This window comes from Macrotis lagotis, chromosome 1 (assembly GCF_037893015.1).
Source record: "Macrotis lagotis isolate mMagLag1 chromosome 1, bilby.v1.9.chrom.fasta, whole genome shotgun sequence".
Classification (NCBI taxonomy): domain Eukaryota; kingdom Metazoa; phylum Chordata; class Mammalia; order Peramelemorphia; family Peramelidae; genus Macrotis; species Macrotis lagotis.
In genome coordinates, this window is record NC_133658.1 from 44,864,028 (window position 1) to 44,871,908 (window position 7,881).

The following is a 7,881-nucleotide window of genomic DNA, read 5'->3' on the forward strand; positions in this document are numbered from 1 at the left end:
CCACTCCGGTGGACGGGCGCCTTTCGGCAGCGCAGGAATCAAAGACAGTTGTGGTTTCTTTAGATGTTTTGCGAGGCAGTGGGGTTAAGTGTCCGAGGCCACACAGCTGGGTCATTAGGAAGTGTCTCAGGTGCCCCTGACGCCAGGGCCGCCTAGTGCCCCATCAAACACAGCTCTGAAAGTCTCCCCGTACCATCCATATCCAAAGAAGACTCTGTGGAGTTCTAGCAGACCAAATTTGTAAAAAGTTGTCTTACGTATTAGGTTTTGTTCATTTGGATTTGGTTCCCCTTTCACAACATGGTTATAGATTTACATCCTAAATGAGATTGCTCTCGGGGGGAGAGGGAAGGAAGGGAGAACAATGTAAAACTCAAAATCTATTATTGTTGCTTGTAGTTGGAAAAAAGCAATAAAATATTTTAAAAAGTCAACTAGAGCACCATATTTTACCAGAAGCATTTCTCAACTCCTCTCCATTGTTTTTCTCTTTTATTTCCTATTTATTCTACACATAGCTTGTTTGTACATATGCATTTGCTTATTCTGTTGCCATTAGATCAAGAGCTGTTTCTTCTAGTGTCTACACAATCTGGTGTATAGTACATAGTGTTGGATAAATGTTTATTGTCAGGGGCAGCTAGGTGGCACAGCGAATAGAGCCCCAGCCCTGGAGTCAGGAGGACCTGAGTTCAAATTTGTCCTCAGACACTTAATAATTAGCTAGTTATGTGACCTCGGGGCACTTAGCCCCATTGCCTTGCCCCCCTAAAAAATGTTTATTGACTATTGAATGACCTGTTGTTTTAGGTATTGAAAATTCCACCGGCTTTGAAAACAAGAGACCAGTGTAACTTCAGGCAAATAACTGACCTCTCTACATGGGTTTTCTCATCTGTAAAATGAGACAATTGGACCAAATCCATTCCTAAACTCCCTTACAATTATAAATCTGTAATCCTAGGAAACCAAAGATACTACACTTGGTAGGCTAGAGGGTGAGAAATATTAAGGGGAAAATAATCCTTTAAATTAAACTCCACAAGGATTCCTATTAAGACAGATTTATACAATTTTACAGCATTTTCTAAAAAAAACCAAACCACTACCTTTGTCCTCACATAGGAGACAGGGTAGTAGTGACATACTGTTCTTCCTGTTTTATACGTGAGAAGCAAAATCTGGATTGCAGATCTGTGGATTTTTCATTTAGCTGCCTACTTACTAAGACTGGAGACAGGTGGTAAAGTAGCAAGTGGGCTCGACCCAACTAGATGCCAGATCAAGAAGGCCTGAGCTTAAATTCAGCCTTAGATACTAGCAGTCATCCTCTCAAGTCATTGAACTGCTGCCTGCCTCAGGCTCCTCATCTGTAAAATTGTGATGATAGAACCTACATCTCCGAATTGTTGTCAAAGGAAAATATCCCATATGTAAGGCACTCTGAAAAGCTGAAAGTATCATATAAATGCTAGCCATTATTATGGGGCAGCTCACTGGCACGATGGATTATCAAGCACTGGCCTTGAACCAGTAGGATAGGAGTTTGAATTCAGCCTCAGAATCTTGACACTTACTGGCTGTGTGACCTTGGGCAAATCACTTCATCCTATGGCCTCTCATCCAGAGCCATCTCTAGTTGTACTGATTCCTAACTGGCCACTGGATCCAGATGGAGGAGAAAGTGAGGTTAGTGACTTCTCATAGCCCCCCTCCCCATTCAAAACCAATTAATTTGCTTTTCATGGCATCACCTCCCTGATGCCATGATCATCTTTGAGGACAAACATCATCATTATTATAATAAAGACTCTTGTTCCTCGGAAAACCTCTGCTCTTACTGGTCTTATCAGTTTCTGTAGTTCTGCTTCTTACAGCCCTAACTGGAATATGCAATGCCAGCTGAAAATTCAAGACTCAGTTTCCTCACATCTTGATGTCAGTGGACCAATAGGTCTTCCAGTTCAAGAATTCCAACGTTTAGAAAGAATTGAAGCCGAGGAAGCAGCAGCCTCTGAAGGTCATAGGAGGGGCAAATCATTGTCTGCTATGCCATAAGACTAAGGAATAGAACAGGGAGAAGAGAAAAAGAGAAGAGGAGAAAAGGGGCAGGAGAGGGGGAAGAAAAAAGGTGGTAGGAAGTCAAAAAGGGAGGGATGAAACAAGAGAAAAATTTGTTAGAGGTGAGATATGATAAAGTGTTGCCAACAATGGCTTCAAGTGTCACTGAAAACTACCCAACCTTTGTTTCTAGTAATCTAATGGAAAGAGGTGGCTATGCCTATGCCAGGAAGCTGAGGGGGATCAGAGCTCTCTAAGGGTTATCCAGGAAGTAGGGGCACAGTAAAGATAGAGGAGGGATACTCTGAGTTACAGACCTATTGAAAAGAGAATGAAAAGAAAGCCTCAGAGAGGATTGTCTTTGAGGTTTGGTTGGGAGTGCTGCTTTCTTTCCTGCCTTGAATTCTTTACAGACATTATCTAGGGCAACTGGACGCAACTGGAATCTTCCTTCTATATTTTCCTTCCTCCTAATATTTTCATTTAGGACCTGAGAAATGAATCTCCAACCATCAGGAATCCTGGGGTGAAATGGACAGAAAAGGAAAGAGGGGAAATAGCTCAGCCTAAACAGCAACACTCCCCCCATCTCCCACCCCTAGACATGCTCATGATATACACAAAAGCAAGCCAGGACTCGATCCAGTATTCCCAGATGTAATGCAGGCCCAGATTCAGAAGTTAGGATACTTCTTCCTAGGGTTTTTCTTTCCAGATACGGCACCTCCCTCAGTGGCTTGAGGTAAAAAACAAGTCCCTTCCCTTTGCTGGGTCTCGATTTTCCTATTAATGGGAATCTTTACTGTCCTTGCTTATTTCTATCCCCTTATTGCCTTTCTCAACCTGACCTTACAAAGTTTGTGGCTCTGAAATTCCATTTCTAGGGAAAATTGGCATACAGGAACCTCAAAAATGTCTCTTTAAGTATCCACCATCCTCCCTGCTCTGTATAACACAGCTCCCAAGGTAAACTTGACAGGAACTGATAAATTTTCCAGGACCACAATTCTTGATATCTTCCCTATCTTAGTGGGGAACCTAAAGAAGTATCATTTGTGGTTGATTCTCTTTATAAAACATAGCAACCTGTTAAAAAGTGCTGACCATGTTTATCACAGCTTTGAACTAAAGAGAGAACATATGGGGCACTGGGGAGTCCCCTTGCAAGCAACACATTGCAGCAGTATTCAGTTCTGGGCATTCAGATGGCCCCAAGAACCTTCTTTGTCTAAGTTGTCCATATCTTGCCCTACTTAGAAGTGGAGGGGAGAAGACTGTTAACTTGAGAGTATAAATGGGAACAGCCTCAGTCATATATTTAGATGAAATCTTCTTAGCCTAAGTCTTGGGGCTAGTTCTCATCTGTGACTGATTCATCCTCCTTGCAACCTGATCAGTTCAGGCCAGTCCTCCATTTCTAAAAGAGAGCAATGGGGCTCCTACACAGATATTCCCTGAAGTTCATCCCTAAGGTTCATTCTTCCCTGAAGATATTCCCTGTGTTGGCAGCACTTTATATCATACCTCACCTCACGCAACTTTTTCTCGTTTCATCCTCTATAAAAAAGGAATCATTTCCCTTGTGCCAGTTATGAGTGAGCTCACACACACAAAAGGCGAGCTGAGAAAGGGGTCCTATTTTCTAAAGGGGAGGACTTTCCTAGATCACAAGATTCTATATTGTCTTTACAGCTGTGACTAGCTCAGAGTTCCATTTCTTAGAGGCCCGAGAGGTTTTTGTTCTGTTTGTTTTTGTCCTTCATTTTTCCAAAGAAGACCACTACATCAGAGAGGTTGATGCCACGGCAAGTACGTGAATTGGATTTGAGTGAGGGGGTGCTTTCTTCAGAGTCAACTAGGTCTACTGCCCAGATATGAATTTGGGATGACTGAGATGGCTCTGGATGAGGCAATCACTTGCCCAAGGTCACACAGCTAGTAAGAGTCAAGTGTCTGATGCCGGATTCGAACTCCTTCTCCTCCTGCTCCAAGGCCAGTTCTCTATCCGCTGCACCACCTAGCTGCCCTTATCCTGTATATGCTACTAACTAGCTATGTGTTTGGGGGATGGCAGAGCAGAAACTCGTTTTATTTTCCTGAGGTTCAGTTTTCCTGGCCATAAAACGATGGGGATGAACGAAATCATTTCTAAGGTTCATTCCAGTAGAAAGTCAAGTCCTCGTGGACAAATAACTCTTCTAATTTGTCTTTGAATTTTCAGTGCCTGATTCAGAGCGGGCACTCTATTTCCTTATTTTTACAACTATAGGCAAAGATAGTTTTCAACAATCATTTTTCTAAGGTTTGGAATTTCACATTTCCCTCCCCCCTGACCCTGACAGAGCAATCTAATATAGGTTTTACATGTTAAAATATGTTAAACACATTTCCATATTAATAGAACAAAAAAGTGGAAAAAACTATCAAACGAAAATGGAGAAATGAAACTAGTAAGCTTTGGCCTGCATGCAGACTCTAATTCCTTCTCTGAATGGGGTCTGGATGGGGTCTGGATGGGGATGGTATTTTCCATCAGAAGTCCTTTGCCATTGTCTAATTGTTGTACTGCTGAGATGAGCAAATACATCCTAGCTGATCATCTCACAAGGCAAAGCAGGCACTCGGAAACAAAACAAAAAAACAAACTCGTGTTAAAAGCCAGCTCTAACACTGTGCTTCTATGATTCTAGAATTGGAATACAGTGGCGCTCTCTAGCATTACATACTAAAATTCTTCTCCTGATTAGCCACCAGAGTGACCGGATCTCTTTCCCCAACTGAAATGGTTACAGGAATAGTGTCCCCACTTCACCTCATCCCAGGGTCTGCCCTTCCCCGCCCCCCAGTCAAGGATTCCCAAAGGTATTGAGGTGTCCTCCTGAGACCCCTCCAGAAAAGAGGACCCTCCCAACGAGGGTCAGCAGGGAAAGACTGGGGCATTTTTCAGAGAGGCCAAGAGGGGATTCTGGAGAGATGGGAAGCAGGGAGAAGGGACAGGGTCGTCTTCTTGAACAGGAGGTCTAGGGGATGAAGAGGAGGAAAGAAGAGAAGGGAAAGAAATGATCCTAGGACGACCTGAGTTCAAATCCGACCCTTGATAATGACCTAGCTGGGTGACCTCGGGCAAGTCACTTAACCCTTGCAAAGATTAAAAAAACCCAAAAAATAAAGAAAATGATCCTGGCCGCCCAGGCTTCTAAGAGAGGAGCAGAAAGGAGAACCAGAAGATCCCAGAAGCACAAGAAGAGATTTGGGGACAGTGAAGGATAAAGAAGCTTCCCTGGGACTATGGAGAGGAAGCAGCAGCGTGTGAGGGTCCTGGAGATCGGCACTTAACCCTTCGGGAACTGAACCCGGGAGAGGCGAGAGCGACTTGGGAGGCAACGGGATGCCGGGGCCCCAAGGAGCCCTGCCCGGCTGGAGGAAAGCGGCTGCCGCTTCTGCCGGGCGCGTGGTGATGCTCGGGACGGGCAGCTGCCTCGGAGCCCAGCCCCTCGCCCCAGGATTGCATGCAGCCCCCCGGCCCCCCATACCTGCTTTCAGCTAGCAGCGCCCCTCGCCCCGGGCCGCCCCCCGCTCGGCTCTGCCTTCCCCGGGCCGGGGCCGGGGCGCTTTCTCTGCTGCAGAGCTGGCACAGTGGGTGGTTTCCAGACGTGGCCGCAGCACTGGCCGGGAGAGGAGGGGCGAGGAGGGGACAGGAGGGAAGGGAAGCTCCCCGCTGCCATTGGGGGGTGGGTGGGGGACACTCAATCCCGTAGGCGAGGGGAGGAGATCTGTCCATCCCCCTCTTCCCAAGGTCCAAGAATGGCACTGCTGGAAGGACCTAAGAGCGCACCTAGCCCAAATTAATATCTTTGAGGAAACTGAGGCCAAGAGAGGAAAAAGTGGTTTGCCTACTGTGGCAAATAGCAGAGTCAGACCTTCTAGGTCAACATGCAAGGCTTTAGCCTTTAGGAAGTCCCCTCTTCTGGAAGATGGAGAAATGAAGGCAGGAGGCATTAAGCTGTGCCAGCCAGGCGGGAGGGAAGAGGCACAGTCCCCAGCTGAGGGGCATCTGGGACTTCTTTCCTCCGTCACTTTACAGTGGAGCTACCCTCTGAAAACAAGAGATTTGGATTCTAGCCTGATTCTGCCGCTCATCTGCTATGGCACCTTCGGGCAGTTACCCTCTCCTGCTTTTGTCTCCCAGTCAATAAAAACAAGTGTTAGCCTGAATGTTGCTCTCAAGTCCCGTTCCTCATTTGACATTCTATGCTCCCAGGGGAAGAGAACTAGAAGGGGGACCTTAGAGACAGTTTAGTACAATGCCCTCATTTTACAAATGAGGAAATGGAAGTATAGATCCAAGTCATTTGCTTGCAATGGCACTGGTAGTGTTGGAATCCAGGTTTTTCAGTCCAAATAAAAGCGCTCATTAGGTCACCTCTTCATTTAACAAATTTGTGGAGTGCCCATTATGTGAAGGTGTTGTTCTCTTTAAGCCTTCTTCCAGAGAACCAGGTGTATAGGGGGGAGCATGATCATCCCAACACCACACCTAGGACTAAGCAAGGGAAGTGAATACAGTGGAAAGGTTACAAAGTCAGCTGGAGAGCACAAAAAGCCCTTGTGAATGAAATAGGAACCCAAAGCAGTCCGTGGAAAGACCTGAGCCAAGGTGACCTTGAATATGAGCTGCTTTGCAAATCCACCCTTCAAAACAAAACAAATAGTTCAAGCAAAAAAAAAAATGAAATACCTAGTTTTCTATTCCCACCATCCCATCCCACCCCACTCCACTGGTCCTATCCAGGCCTCTTCCCTCATGTCTCGAGAAAAAAAGGCCAAAATAAAACAGAAAACCTAACAGGAATGATCTCCCCCCCCAAAAAAAAAAAATCTCCTGGAAGAACAAGACCAGTGAATTTGGGAAAGGATGGAGAAATCGAGCCACCCTAGCAACTGGTTGTTTTGGCTCCCGTTGAAAGGGTCAGCTCTTAGATTGTTGAGATCTCAGCTCAGGTCATTAACCTCTTGACTCTAGCTCATGCTCATGCTCAAAGAGTGTCAAGAACCATGTCTTATATTTCATTCCCCATATTTGTTAGCATGACGCTTAGTGCAAACTAGGTGTCAAGTACATACTTGTATTTGGTTGAATAAAAGAAATTCCTTTCCCTGTAAATAAAAGTTGGATAATTTGAGTTTCTAGCAAGAAGAAAGCATTTCCTCTCGGAAAACTACTTTTAAGCCTCTTCCATAGCTGAAATTTAAGGCAGCATAGTTATTAGTGCCAGAGATGCCGACACTGGAGCGAATAGTTCCAGATCCACCTAACGTACCAATTACTAGATTTTGACTAGTGGCTAGTTCTCTTAGCCTGAAGTTTCAAGGGTTGTATTTACACTACCCTCTCACACAAAGGATTTTGTGAAGGACAAGTGAATATACTTTGTAACCAGAAAGTGCTTAATAATTGCCTTAATAAGGCAATTACTCAGGTAAATTAGATCAGAACCTGTGCCCCTGAATTTGGGAAGAAATTTAAATAAAGTCAAGTTGGCTGGTTTTGCTTTTCTTAAATTATCAAGCAATTGCCTTCAATCTTTGCTATCTTTGCCTGTCTTTGAGGTCAGTTTAATTTTTCTCTCTCTCAACTCCATAAATTTACTGTTGTTCCTTTTTTTAAATAATCAAATCCTTCCAAAACAGAGTTGTAATTTTCCAGACTGTGACTAGAACATGCCATTCAAGTGGATTAGGTGAAAACTCCCATGTTTGTTTGGGGTTGTACCTGAGTGATTCTGCTACAGGGCCAATAAGTAAACTCCAAGGCCTCTG

The 7,881-nt window shown here is 44.7% G+C and overlaps 1 long non-coding RNA gene across 1 annotated transcript in view; it reads left to right on the top strand.

The window, feature by feature from the left end:
* The window catches only part of LOC141497099 (uncharacterized), an 85,013-nt gene that overhangs the window by 57,983 nt on the left and 19,149 nt on the right, over positions 1-7,881 (top strand). The window lies entirely within an intron of this gene.